Below are 16,170 nucleotides of genomic sequence, written 5' to 3' on the forward strand. Positions count from 1 at the left end.
TGGCCAGATCCTATATCTGTCGGATTTCTCTACATCTTTTAGAAAGAGGAAATGAGGGGGTTTTTTGACCTTTCCCTTACAGGGAAGAAAAGTTACAGAATTTATTTGGGACCATGTCAAGAGTTTTCCAAAGTAAAGTTGGGGTAAATGAGTTCAGAAAGGTATCAGGAACAGATGAGGGAAACTGCCAGGACAGAAATGGCTAAAATGAGATCAGAGAAAGAATACAAATTGATAGAACAGTTTAATCCAGGAAGATAAGAACAATCCTGTTCAAAGTCACTTTATTTATACTTTATTCTATTTTCTGATGACAGTTCTAATATAGTCAAGAAAGAAAAACAAGTTAAGCTCCAAGTTAGCTCTCTCTAAGGTGGCCTGTAAAGTTTTGTTTGTAAAAGTGGATTCATTATGTCACCAGAGAAAAAGCTAACTGCAACAATTTCCATATATAAAGCTTTTCAACAGGCTGCCAAGAATGCTGTCTATTGCTTTTCAGCACAGATTTTCCTGCATACAGCAAGCAAAAGTAGTTTGTTAAAAATTGCTTTGCTTGTTTTTAAAATAGAGCTATTAAAAACCACATTAAGCATCCTCTACTCCATCATCACCATTCATGATAATGGTCGTACACTCAACTAGAACCATCTTTGTACTTGAGAAAGGAGAGAGTTTACTTCATATGCTGACAAAACAATCTATGACATTTTCACAGAAAGCTTTAACTCTCTTATTATAAGATGGCAGCTTGAACTGACTGAAGTGCCCAGAACTTTGGTCAGTTGAGGAGAGCTTATCACATAATCGCCTATTTCCAACACACAGACAGCATCATTAAATATACTCCATTTCATTAAGTATACTATGGCCCAGAGCATCATATTTTTCTGTCAGATTTTGAGCTGCGTAATTTTTATGGCTTTTTTTTTCTTCTGCAAAGCGCTGTGCAAAACAGCAATATCCTACAATTACAGAAAAAAAAAGAAAAAGTGAAGAAAAATACAGGTTATTTGCACAAAAGAGCACTTCTTGAGCCAACAGTATGTTTTTGTATCCACTTTTTGTATTTTCTGTATCAGAATTACTTTGAAGTATATACAAAATCTATTTCCAGTGTTTTGTGGTTGGTTTTTTTCCCCATGTTTCCCATGTTCTCATCTGTTGCCTTCCTTTAAAAAAGAGGAAAAAAGAATATATCCAATGGAAGAGTTTTGTAGCAAATCTAACGAAATAAAGGTTTCTGGGAAAGCATGGCTAATATGAAGTGCCAAAGAAAACAGTAGAGTGCTTTCAAGAGTCTGAATGAGAAATAATTTCACGTGAGAGAGGTACTTTAATATGATGAATATTATTATCTCCATCTATTGGATTTTTTCCACAGCAAGAATAAGCTTTTTGATTTAAATCTAAATGTCAAGCTGGTACAAACTTCTGTGTATGTCAAACTATCTGCTTTGACATGATCTAATGTAACTTGCATGCTGAAATGTATAATTCATGTTATAACGAAGTGAAGCATCGTAATTTCTTCAAGGGTAAAAGTGGCTTTGCCATGTTCACCATTCCAGAAAAGCAGGATATTTCAGTCTCCAGTCTCTGTGGTTTTATAAATCAAATAAATGTTAGAAGAACACATTAGTAAAAATACTTATGCAAGAGAAAAAGAACTTGGCTCAAATACAAATATAAGATAATGGAAAAGATGCAAGTTGCATAAACTACTCTCAAGTAAAGATTTGCATTCTTTTCATAGAATGAGAAACAGTTTTGCTGGGTTTTTTTCCTACTGTAATTTTTCTTTCATTTTCAGTATGAAAGTGTTCCATGCAAAATAGATGACAATAGGAAAATCCCCAGATGACTGCATGATGTCATAACTTATAAGAACACATTACCTTCAGTAAATAGTTTATCCCAGCAGGAATGGGAAAAAATATTTAAATAAGGATGATTTCAGATAAAGTCTGAAAATATTTACTTTTGGATTCATCTGATCTGCTACAGGACATCATTTCACAATTGTATCTTCTTTTATTCTCTTGGTTGCAAAAGCTTTGTCTCTGGCTCACATCTGTTTTTAAAGTCCTATATATATTATAGGATATACTGACAAAGATATGTACTTTCCAGAAAGATTAGATGAATGATTGAAACATAAGCCAGATAAAATCAGACTTTGTAGCAAACAAAACAAGACTGTAGCAATAAGATTACAGCCCAATCAGAGGCCTGTACTATTATTTGAGATGGCTTAGAGTATTGCACCTGACCCTTAGCTTCAACTCTGAAGTGCTGACTGTCTTACAAGTTTTTGGGTCTTACTTGCCTGCTCCATATGTCTTCCATCTTCTGGTACCTTTAAAATGGGACTAGTTGTCTATATTTGTGCAACTAGACTCAGAGACTGTAATGCAGTCCAGTCAAACAGTTACATGTAATAAAGGCTCACTAAGAGTCAAAAGAGTTATTGTAATCAACAGACACCTAATAAAGTCAGTGAAGGAAGGAGAGTCATTTAAGCAGGAACCTAGTGGTGAGACTCCATGGACCAAATGCAATGGAATATATGTATATATTTATGTATAGATCATTGTGATGGGAAGGTTCAGAAGACTGACAAATAAGGCCCATTTAAAACTTTAAAAGAAGGCTTTTCTGACTTAACTATTTGACAAGACTCTCCTGACTAATGGTTAGCTTTTTTTCTAATATTAATGATCATTACTATATATGAAAAACTTATTTTTTACACTTATACTCTTAAGTCAGCAAATATGTTCCACAGAGCTGATGTATTTGCATGGATGCAGTCAGCATGTGTAGTTAGTAGTGATGGCTATGGCTCTTAGCCACAAGGGTGATCAGTCCTGAGAGATGTTTCATAAGTGAACTTGGAACAGATATCAATATGTCCTCTTTCTTTTCCAGTTTTCCTCTCTTATGACTGAAATATTTATGCTGCAGTCTCCCTCCCAACAAGGGGTGGTGGGGTTATGCTCCTGGTAATGAACATCTTGCTTTTGGTTTTACCAGTCATCCATCTCATGTATTCTGCACAATGTCCTGCCTACTTGCAGTCCTTTATATTTATGATTTGTCTGGGTGGTTGGTTGTTTTTTGTTTTTTTGTTTGGTTTGGTTTGTTTTACATGAAGGTTTCCTACATGCAACTACATGTTTTTATATGTTTTTTCCCCTTTGAAGTTCATGTGGCTTACAAACTCACATACTATGGTTAGAACTTAAAATCATAAAATCATTTCAGTTGGAAAAGAAGTTTAAGATCATTGAATCCAACTGTAAACCTAACACTGCCAAATCCACCATAAAACCATGTCCCTAAGTGCCACATCCACACATCTTTTAAATACCTGCAGGGTTGGTGGGTCAAATACCTCCCCGGGCAGCGTGTTCCAACACTTGACAGCCCTGGCACACTTAACCTCCCTTGGCACAACCTGAGGCCATTTCCTCTTGTCTCGTCACCTGTTACTTGGGAGAAGAGACCAACACCCACTTGCTACATCCTCTTTCAGGCAGCTGTAGAGAGTAATAAGGTCTCCCCTGAGCCTCCTGCTCTACAGGCTAAACCACCCCCGTTCCCTCAGCTGCTTCCCATAAGACTCATGCTCCAGACCCTTCACCAGCTCCATTGCCCTTCTCCAGACATGCTCCAGCACCTCAGTGTCTGTCTTGTACTGAGGGGCCCAAAACCAAACACAGTAATTTCTCTACAGCTTTGCCATTACAGTGTTACAAATTGCATCTATACTGTTGTTAGTTACATCATTCATATTTGGATTCAAGGCTAGCAAATACTGATTACACCCCTATCAGTACAGTTGTTAATTTGCAGGTACCACAGGCATCTCTTTTGGCAACATTAAATGAATCCTGAATGAATGTCACTATTAATGTTAAACATCCTTCGGTGGCAATTTTTAACCAACATTAGGTTTTCCTTTTTTTTTTTTTTTAATGGCTTTTATTTCATGGAAATATTATGACTTGCCTTAAAGAGAAAAGCAGCTTATATTATCACAGTAAAGCTCTTCTAGCATTATCAGTTATTAATTTATAGAAGCCTGTAAGGATACAGATCAATATGAATTTATCAGTGTCAGTTATATATATACATTGACTTGTACTGTGATTGGAGGAAAAATGGAATATTTAGCAAAAGGTTTAGGTGGCAAACACCTGAACATTATCAATTATAATATTGTTATCCCAGCTTTTGCTGGAGCTGGAATTGCACTGAAGTAACATCTTGGTAGAAAGTGGATGTCTTCTGCTTGTTGAAATGGTGCCTATCCACTGAAATGAAAAAGCTCTGGTCTTTAAAAGTTTAATGCTATTGAATCAATAACATTTGGATCCCAGTCTTCAGCTATATTCTATATTGCATGATTCTGATTTCTATGTGTTCCTCTCTAAATTATTGTGCAGTGTTGGTATAAATCCATAAAGAATTACCTTTAGATAGAATAACTATTTTAAGAAAAAGTTTCCTGTCCAATTGAAATTCTTCAGAGAAAGGAGAATACTATCTTTAAGCCTTTTCTGCCTTCAAGGATATCACCAAAGTGGTCTGGGAATCTAGTTCTATGTGTGCTGCCTGAGGCAGTAAACAGATAAGGGCAGATCAGATTACTCTCGCTCTCTCACTCTCTCTGGTCGAGTGAAGTTTTTGCAAATCAATATTGTAATGATGTGTTACACGTACACCCATATTTTCATCTAAGAAGTCGTAACTTAAACGATTATATTTTGAACATATTTAGGATACCTTATAAAGAAGAGTGTAGAAAGTTTCTGCTTTGAGGGGATGTACCTCTAAGAACTAAAATGAAGGAAATGAATGGTTTCAGAGTAATCTCTTTTCAGGGATACTTTTCACTTTTATGTATCAAATGCGCCAAACGTTTTGAAGGGGAAAATAATGTTCCTTGTTCAGGGAATGTCCTTCAAGGCTCACTAGCGTGCAATAAAGAAACAGAAAAGTGGAAGGAATTTTGCATACCTAATGAAAAGATTTAAATGTCTATGCTCACTACAAATTAACATTTAACAATAGGGAATGAACAGAATTTTCTTTGATCCCTCAGTAGTGAGAGATCACTACTGGTGATCAGCGGCTACCTCTACAGCAGGGAGGAATTTTTTATATTCATAGGTCACTATTTCCACTTGAGCTACAGGGAGCTGATCCACAGCTGAGCTGTAAAAAGTACAAGCAGCTGGAGTCATGTTGCAAAGTATACTCAATAGCCTAATTAGTGTTAATGGAAGGGGTAGTATAACTGGTCTGTTAGATCCCTGACAAAAACAATCTAATATCATGCTATCCTTCTCCTAGTAATTTATGTATTTTTGGGTTGTCTTTATGTGAGAGCTTTGTTAAAAAATTTAAAAATTATACAGGAATCAGAGAGTTGTCTTCTAACAGTGACCTACATAAAACATACTAGAGCTAGTCATGGTATATTAGAATAAGCCTTGAGAGAATACCTCGCTACTCTGTAACTGAGCTGTCTCTCATCATGGCAGTCTTATGGGTATGAACATGCCCTATGTTTTTTTGTTGTGCTTTTTTTCCTTGTTGTCCCGTGTCCCTAATAATATTTTTGCACAAAAATATCTGCAATGGATGCAATACTATTATGGCTATAGTTGAATCCCTGGTACCTTTGTCTTTCTGCAAGTAGTATCGGTATGATTTCTCCAATTTGAGTGTAGAGTTGTGTTTGTCTTTTTGAGGAAAGTTGTGCTCCAAGAGATATGTAACAATGAAAAGGTTATGGAAGAGCTAAATATCTCCTTCCTTAAAGCTGTTTCCCCCACTGTCCCAAATGCTAATATTATAATGAGACCTAGTTCAGAATTCTAGTGCAGATTTGTGGATATTTAGAAAAATCTGCTTCTATTTACCTTTTTTAAAGCTCTCTCTCTTTTTTTTTTTTCCATTTTAAAAGAGCAGAAGGCATACATCAAATTGCACATTTACTTTGAATTGTGAAAATATCAATTCAGCATGTGCTATAAGCAGAAAACAATCAGATTATTACTTACTCTCCATTTGAGTTGCAGAAGCAACACCTTCACATACATTTACTTGTCTTCATACAGGCATTATGGATTTAATCTCTTTCTACAGCTGTTTCTATAATGAAAATAATTGGCATCAAGTATGCATAAAAACTGAATATTTAACACATTTTAAAAAGACAATAGATGACTGAGATTCTAATTATGATAGTATGATCATGGTTCTGTTACATGTTGACATTTAGTTATTCAGTTCTTTAGGTTAAATGAGTTTCTTCCACTAGCTAACAAAGTGGTTTTTTTTCTGGAAAGTTCTTCTTGGCTGTTAGAATTATGGAATTTATTACAAGTCTTTTTAAACTATTTCATAATTAATCTTTTTTTGTATATACCTGAAGGGGAGAACTTCTAGCTAGCAAATTCCCTGAAGAAAAGCATAGAAAATTATTTAAGAAAACACATCTTAAAATTTGCTAACTTGCCAACATTTCTAAGTCTCATGACAAAAGCCATCTTCTCTTCCATGACATACCTAGTCATAAAGGAACAGGACAATGGAAAATTTACTGTAATATAGTATGATCTGTTCCTAATGAAATGAATAATACTACATAATAAAACCTTTCTATGTATCTTATGTATGTATATAATATATATATATATATATATATATATAAATCTCTCAAAATGTTGTTTAGGTTTCTGTCCCTCTGAATTACACATCTTTAAAATACAAACCCGATAAAGGATCAAAAAAAAACCCCAAAACCCCAAATAACAAATAACAGAAGAGTTATCTAAGTAATTTCATTTGTTATATATTAATAACACTATGAAAAGACAAAGCAAAGTTGTTTTGGCTTGATTAATCAATCACTGTTAATATTGGAAACCCAACCGGTGAAACATAAATAGTATGTAATGCTATGTAACTTATAATGAGGAACTTTTTGAATATATATATATCACTCTTGCTTAACAAAAGAATTAAGGACGTAACTGATCAAGCCAGTAACTAATGTCTATGAATACATAAAATGGGTGAATTCTGCCCACTGGGAGTAGAATAAGGGAGTAGAATAAGACCACAATACTGAAACCCTGCCAGCCCTCCCAACATTCTGCTTACTGGGTTGTGTAGCCAGAATATTTAGATGGTCTGACTGTTACAACCTTTGGGGATTTTATTTGTTTGGTTTGGTTTTGGTTTTTTGTTTTTTTTTAATTTAATAATAGCTCCACTTCCAGGCACCCTAAAACAAATAAACAATAAAAAAAAGCATCCTTGTTTTCCTGCATGTAACTTGAAGGTCATTATGAGATCTCTTACAGTATAACCTCACAAATCTTGAGTGACTCACACCCTTGGTAAAACCTGACTCTTTCTACATCTTGATGTGAGAAGTTTTCACAAATTCCTCAATTCTGAGGAAAGGCTAGTAACAGAAAACAGAATTTGCAAAGTAAAATAAACTGAGAAGGCAGAGAAACATCAAGCTAGAAGAGATCATGAAGGTTTAGATTTCTAAGAAAGGGGGGTTTCTAGGGTGAGCTCCCATTGTGTGTAACCTGAATTGGTTTTGAGTCACAGTTCTTATATTTTCTGATTTATTATCTGTAGGATACATGAATGAAAATACCTTATTAAAGGGGTTTGATACAGCTACTTTTAGGGTAGAAAGTATATTACTATGGTGGGCAGGAGAGAAATTTCCTCAGATAAATCAAGAGCTTATGGTAATGCTCATATGCAGAGCATTAATATTTTGCCACAATATCCGCAATTTTGTCACCATTTTGACTACTCACTGCAAAGTAGTAAAAAAATTATTTAGACTGACTCTACACACAAATCACTGCTGATTTGTCTTTCCATTGGTTTTGTTTTCAGGATTGGTGGAGGAGATGGGAAAAAGAAAAATGGAACAAAAAAGTATGAAAGCTGGATTTCTTAGCAGTTCCTTTTTCCCATTGTACATTTTTGCCCTTGCTTCTTTTCCTTAGGTAGAACTCACCTTAGCTAAATGTGGATGATTGCATGTCTGAGTCACAGAGGACGCTTTATGTAGCTGACAGTGAGAAGGAGGCAATTCTGCAGTTCAGTTTGTCTGATCTGTTTAGAAACCTGTGTTGGGATAAGATGAATTGGTCTCTTTAAGAGCCTATTTTTCTTTTTCTTTATTGGCTATGAAGAGAGCATGAGGTCACTAGGTAGGATATACCCATTTACATTGACATGTCTAAGGTAAGTGAGACAAATCCCATCCTTATGCTCAGCAGGGTGAATCATGTCAAAGTCATCACTTAGTAGAAATATATGTGTAGAAGATATATGATTGTGAATATCTTCTACTTGTCTATTCTTCAGATGTTCCACTTTTTATCGCATTAACTTTGAATACATATTAATTTTCAGTTCCAGATTATCTCTCCTTTTTTTCATATATAACAATTTTCTTCTTTAGTATATGGAGTACTAGAGTTTGGTCTGAGGTTGTGTATGAGGCATACCACTGCATAAAACAAAAGGAAGAATGCAAAGAACTAATAAACATTACAAAATTTAAAATATATAACCCTAAAGGGATGGATAAATAAATATGTATCTGTTGTGGGTTAACCCCAGTAGTTAGATAAACACCACACAAATGGACAATCACTTCCCCCACAGTGGGATAGGGGAAAGAATAGGAAGAGTAAATGTGAGAAAACCTGTGGGTTGAGACAAAGATGAGTTTTCATATTTAGAAAAAAACTGCATACACAAGCCAACCAAAATAAGGAATTCATTCACTACTTCCCATCAGCTGGCAGATGTCCAACCATCTCCAGGAAAGCAGGGCTCCATCATGTGTAATGGTTTCTTAGGAACACAAATACCATGACATTGAATGCCCTCCTTTCCTCCCTCTTTCCCCCAGCTTTTAATGTTGAGTGTGATGTCATATGGTCTGGGATATTTCTTCAGCCAGTTGGGGTCAGCTGTCCCAGCTGTGTCCCCTCCCAACTCCTTGTGCATCTCAGCCTAGTTGCTGGCAGAGCAGTGGGAGAAACAAAGGCCTTGATTCTGTGCAAGCACTGTTCAGCAATAACTAAAATGTTGGTGTGTTTTCAATGTTATTTTGGTCACAAATCCAAAAAAAATGAACCACACAAACTTCTATGCCAAAAATTAACTCTATCCAAACTAAAAAACAGTATGGTGCCATGGCTTCTAATGTTTACTGGTTTCAAGAATAAGTTTGAAAAAATGCTAAGAAACTTTTGGGATACCTGAATTATTTTTCTGATTAAACATTCAGTTTATGTTCTTATTATTTTCACCACTTATTTTATTCTTTCTTGAATATATTCTTCTTCACTGTGTGTTCTGCTTGGAAATTTAAAGTTGTATTTGACAGTATTAACAACAAAGAACCTTTTCTTAAAGATGCTGAACATGTAAGCTTCCTGAAATTAATTTATTAGCTTCCTGAAAACTTGTTGTCCACTTTTTTGGGTTTGTTTTGGTTGGGTATTTTCTTTTTTCCTTCAGAAGCTAGGTGAATAATGCAATACTAATGAGAAACTGATATAACATTCCATCTTGTAGAATGATCTTTTTTAGGCAGTCCCAGTAATAATGTTATAAGTACATGTAAGTACTCAGGACAGAGAAACTATTTTTTAGAAACAATTTTCTATAATTTATAACAAATATTTAATTTCAAATATCTCTATTACTCTTATTCGTCTGTCCAGGCCTGGAAAACTGATGAGATTATAGTTTGATTAGAGGTTCTTTATGCCAATCCTCCCTTGCTTTTATCACATAATATACATTTCTCCTACCTGTTTTTGTAAACAGCCATTGTTAATTGCTAGCAACCAGAAAACAATTTGACTATCCAAGAATACAATGATAGTTTGAGTTATCAGGTGAGTTAGTAAGCTATGTGAAATAAATAGACCCCTTGAACTGTCTGGCAGGATTTGAGCTTGGCAGCAGCACCATTAACACATTCTGATTTCCCTAGTAAAGATAAGCTTAATCAATCAGAGAGTTGTTTTATTTCTTATGATAACTGTAATGCAGTCACTCCAGAGCACTTAATAATATAACTAACTGATAGAGACATGAAATGAATAGCAGATGCAAGACATGCTTGTGTTTCTATGGCAGACGTTCTCCAAGTATTACTGAATATTTCAGACTGTCTGAGATGTTACCTCATTGTCACAATACTGGGAAGCAAATGCCACCTCATACATAAATAACATTATTGATTCCACATATACTTAAGCATCTCAATGAATATATGCACTGCAATGTACAAAATTTTATCAGTATGTTCAGGAGAAAACACCTTTGAGTATCTTTGAAGACACTGGTATGGCTCAGGGAGATAAAATTTTGATGTTTGAATGTGGAAATAATATTTTCTGATGCTGATCTTGCAACTGAAATTTAAATCTTCTTTATAATCTGCTATCTGTAAGGAGGAAAGATGCTGTAGCCAGAGTCTTATTCATATTTCATTATTAATATGGACAAAAAACCACAGACTTGCAAAAAGTCTAGCAATCTTTATAAGCATAAAAGATATTGACCAGCATGAGCACAGTGGAGTGAATGCTAAGTCTACAACTGCACATGTAAGTGCCTCCAAAGGAAGAACAAATCTCTGTAAATGCATGTTCTATAAGAAGCATAGCAAAATGTTATAGTCTGGATCCCTTTTACAGTGCCTAATGAAACAGAAAAGATGACACTAGCTTTGTGTGCAGTAATAAAATGCTCATACAGAAAGAGAGAGAGCAAGGTCCTTGGCCAATACTTTCCCAAACAAATCTTCAAGACGATTGTGCTAACACAAATGTAGAAGCAGAAGTACACAGCTTGCAGCAGGATGTGAGGGCTTGCAGCTGAGTGAATGCAGGGAGCAGGGCCTTTTCCCTTTGGATAAGATCAGCCCTTTTCCTCATATTGTCCCTGGAGTCACTGCTCATCCAGGTAAACCACAATCATGCATAGCACAGACACACAAAGGCTTCACACCAGGGTCTACAACGCTACATCTGGCACTTCTTTTCTGAGTGTTCAGTTATAAAGATGCCATGCTATTTACAATTTTAATAATATTTTTACAGAGGATCTAGACTGAAATCAGATATACCAGTTTGCCTAAACCTAGATCAGAACTGAACTGTGTCGTCTGTCTACATCTGGGTGATGCTTCCTCTGGGAGGTAAACGGTCATCTTCAAAATGACATTTTGGAAGTCAAGTACTAGGTGAAATAAGGAAGCTTGTAAAGATAATAGGCCACTATAGGGTCAAGTGATTCTGGGAAAATGACATAGTGTATTACTACCTGGAACTTAGACATGTTTCATACCAACAATTTAATAGATTTTTTTTTTTCCTTTTTTTTTGGTGTATGTTCATAATGCTCATATTTGACAGTAAGTACACAGGCTACATCCAGAGCTGAAATTAAAATTAAGGAGGATAATGAAATACTTTTTGTGTAAATAATTTATTCATTCATGGGTTGCAAAAATGGTTTGCAATAAGATAAAAGAAAAAACAGAGGGTATTTCTGAACACTTGGTAACAGTACAATGCAGACTAATTTGCTACTTAAGATCTTGTAAACTTACAGTGTTGTTGCTAATTAAAAAGTGATTTCAGATGGAAGCTAAATGCTTTTAAATTCCATTGACTTCAGTAGAAAACAAAAGTTAAACAGCCAAAAAAAAAAAATCAAATTTTTACTATCTTAATGTAAAATATATCCTTGCCACTAGGGGAAAAGGAAAGGAAGGAGACAAAGTGGCCTATTTCAGTGTTAAAACTTGATTCCCATATATATGAAACACTTTTGGAGGGGGTTGTAATCAGTAGTGCTTATCTGTAACTCTGGATGATATTTTGAAGAATATATGACTGTCATAGAATCTAGTGTCTAAAACATACACAGTATCTAGAAAATATATAGTATGTCCATACTGAAGTTTTGAAGGGATCACCATATAGTATTGAGATATCCAGACTAGCTTTAGTTATTCACCTACATGCTTACAGCAGTAGCGGAGCAGAGCTCAGGAACACAGTAAACAAATGCTCATGTCTCAGAAAAAGTGAAAGCTGAGGATTTTTCATATTAACAGCTCTTTGCTGCCTTTACTTATTCCCTACACATATTTTTAATAGTGTGTAGTGCACATTGAATATTATCTTGAATGTTTTGTATTACATTTTTGACATTGCACATATTTGTCTAATAGACATTGCTGGCTTTTTCCCCACAGTACATCATCTAATTTTGGTACCTGAGTTTAGGGATAGTTACTGAGTAGCTATTGTTATAATGCCTATAAGATTTCATATCACATTGTCTTTCTAGTGCTTTATTATGAAATAAAAAGTTATCAGTTAAAATAATAATGTATTAATACAGCTAATTCTTCTGTTATTATAAATATGAAAATAGGTTTGATTTAAATTCAGAATACTTTTTAGATGCCAATCAGTACTGCTTGGGAGATGAGGATGAAAGATGGCTTTATGCTGTATTTTTCTGTGCTCATATTAATGTTCTAGGTTTTCCATATAGACTAGACTAGAATAAAATAGTTCCAGTTGGAAGTAACCTATGATCATCTAGTCCAACTGCAGTACATTTAGTCTAGGGCTGAACAAAAGTAAAAACATACTTTTAAGGCATATTATGCCGTTTCTCCTAGTGGCATATTGTTCAAATTCCTCTTAAATACTGACAGGCTTGGGGCTTCGACCACCTTTCTAGAAAGCCTGTTCCAGTGTATGATCACCCTTTCAGTAAAGTGCTTCTTAATGTCAAGACTGAACCTCCCCTGCTGCAGCTCTGAACCCTTCCCACACATCCTGTCACTGGATCCCAGGAAGAAGAGCTCAGCACCTTCCTCTCCACTTCCCATCCTCAGGAGGCTGTAGAGAGCACTGAGGTTGCCCCTCAGTGTCCTTTTCTCTGACCTAGACAAATGTGGAGTCCTAATCTTCTGGCCATGCCTTATAGTCCTTTCTCTAACTTTGTTACCCTCCTCTGAATGCATTAAAGTATCTTTTTTTAATTGTAGGGCCCAGAACTCCACACAGTTCTCAAAGTGAGGTAGCACTAGTGCTGAATGCAGTGGGATAATGACCTCTTTTGACTGGCTGGTTCTGCTGTGTTGATGCACCCCAGGATGCTGTTTGCCCTCTTGGCTGCCAGGGCACACTGCTGACTCAGACTGAGTCTGCTGCTGACCAGCACCCCCAGATCCCTTTCTGCAGGGCTGCTCTCCAGTCTCTCATCTCCCAGCCTATACTTGCGTGCAGCGTTACTCCATTCCAGACACAGAATCTGGCATTATTTCTTGCTAAATTTCATACTATTGATGATTGCCCAGTCCTCCAATCTATCTAGATTGCTCTGCAAGGCCTCTTGTGCCTCAAGAGAGTTAACAGCACCTCCCAGTTTAGTGTCATCATCAAACTTACTGAGGCTATATTAAAATCCTGCATCCAGATCATTGAGAAAAATATTGATCTGGCCCTAGAACCAAACCCTGAGGAACACCGCTAGTGACTGTCTGCCAGTCAGATGTAGCCCTGCAACCCTTTGTTCCCTGCTTTTCAGCCAGTTCTTCATCCAGAGCACCTTGTACATGTACATGTATATCTCACAGCCTGCCAACTTGTCCAAAAGGATGCTGTGATGAGCAGTATCCAAAGCCTTGCTAAGATCCAGAAAAAATATACCCACCACCTTTCCTTCATCCACTGGGAGGGTGACCTTATCACAGAAGGGTATAAGATTTGTTAAATAGGACTTTCCCTTCATGAACCCATGTTATCTGTGCCTGATGATGGCACCGTCCTTTAGATGTCTACAGTAGCATCCAGTATGATCTTCTCCATAATTTTTCCAGGAACTGAGATTAGACTAACGGGTCTGCAGTTTTCTGGGTCTTCCCTCATGCTCTTCTTGTAAATTGGAATAACGTTGGCTAGCTTCCAGTCATCAGGGACCTCCCCAGACTCCCAAGACCTTTGGTAAATGATCAAAAGTGGTCCTGCTGAAACATCCACTAACTCCTTCAGTACTCTGGGATGGATTCCATCAGGCTCCATGGACTTAATGAACATTCAACTTATTCAACTGGATTTTATGATTTCAGTGTCCACAAAGGAAAAATCACTGCTCCCACGGTCATGCTCCTCCAGCTCAGAGGACTGTACAGCTTACAGTCTATCATTAATATTAAAGACTGAGGCAAAAGAAACATTAAATGCCTCCACTTTCTCTTAATCCCTAATTGTGAGATAGCCAGCTTCATCAAGTATTGGTCCAATATTTTCCTTAGACTTCCTTTTACTGTTAACATATTTAACAAATAATTTTTTTGCTGCTGACACAACTCCAGCTGAGCTTTTGCTTTTCATGGTTTCTCCCTACTCATGCAAACAGCAGCTTTTGTAACATTTCTGTGAAGCCTGACCTTGCTTCCAGAGATCATACAATTTCTTTTCCTGCCTCTCATGGAACTGTCAGCCCTCAAAAGTAGATTCTCAGGGGACATCACTAACTAGCTTCTGAAGTAGCTCAAAGTTTGCTTTCTCAAAATCCAGGGTAGCAACTCTGCTGATACTTTTCCTCATTATACCAAAAATTTTAAACTCAACTTTCATAATGATGATTCATGATCACTGTGGCCAAGACAGCCACCTACCAGCAGATCTCCCAGGAGTCTTTATTTATACGTAAACAACAAGCCTGGGAGAGCATCTTTCCTAGTTGACTCACTAAGTACTTGCAATGAGAAATTTTCTTCAACATATTTCAGGAATTTCCTGACTTGCTTGTCACAGGAGCCTGGTATTCCCAGTAGATGTCTGGGCAGTTGGAATCTCCCATAAGGACAAGGGATACTAGTATAGAGATTTTTCCTAATTGCCTATAGAATAACTCATTAGTGCTATCATCCTTGCTGGGTGATCAATAGTAGATAACCACAACAATATCTGTTTTTTTTGGGGGGGGTTCCATCCCCCTAATCCTCAACCAATGGTTCTCAATGACATCATCCCTAACTGTAGGGCCTATAAAGTCAAACCTCTCCCTTACATACAGTGCAACTCCTCCACCTCACCTGCCCTGCTTACTCCTCGTGAACATCCTAAACCCCTCCATCCCAGCACTCAAGCTGTGGGACTCATTCCACCAAGTCTAATCCAATGATGTCATAGCTCTGGGAACAGATTAACAGACAAACACCAGTCAGTTAAAGCAGAGTTATGCTATTTCTCTTACATACTGAGTTGCAACTAAAGCATTCATTGCTAAAGGATAATTCCCTCCTATCCTGCCCTTCTCTGGTCACACAGGAATTTAGGCTAGAAGAACAGAGCTAACAACTGTGATAAGAAGGGATTACTCAAATGGACAACTCTTCCTGTAACTAGCCCTGCTTTAATGTTGTATGTCTCCAAAGAAACGGATCAAACCCTATGTGCCTGCATTTCTTCTAGCATTTGAGGTGTCATGATAAAACCTTGGAATGTGGCACTATCTTTTAAATCATTTAGTAAAATGAATAAAACATCTTGGTGATGAGATGTTAACTACCTGCTTTAAATTCAAAGTGCTGTTGACTTCTTGTCAACTTGGAAAGACTTTTTTTCTTCTGGAACAGGTCTTTTCCCAGCTGACATAGTGTGGTGAGCAAGCAGAGATCAAAAGTTTACTTATGACTGCATTCACTCCTGCTGTTTTCCAAGTAAGGAATAGTAGAAAATATTCAGTCACATGGAGGCATTTACCACCAGCATATCACATAATAGATGCTAGTTTAAGTGGTTATTACTTAATTATGTTAATTTAAATATTAAAATTTGGTGATGAAAAAGTAATTGATCTACATGGTAATTTTATTTGAATGACTTTCTATTAATACTTAGTCTCAAGTGTTAAGATCTATATTAAAGTTAAGCTAATGCAACATTGAAAATATGAAATAAGTAGTTAACTTTAAGTAAATTAATAGAAGCAGTATGATTCTTTATTTAAATAAATTGCTTCATCAACTATTTGTCTTTTCTATCTTATCTTTCATCACAT

This window comes from Falco cherrug, chromosome 6 (assembly GCF_023634085.1).
Source record: "Falco cherrug isolate bFalChe1 chromosome 6, bFalChe1.pri, whole genome shotgun sequence".
NCBI lineage: Eukaryota > Metazoa > Chordata > Aves > Falconiformes > Falconidae > Falco > Falco cherrug.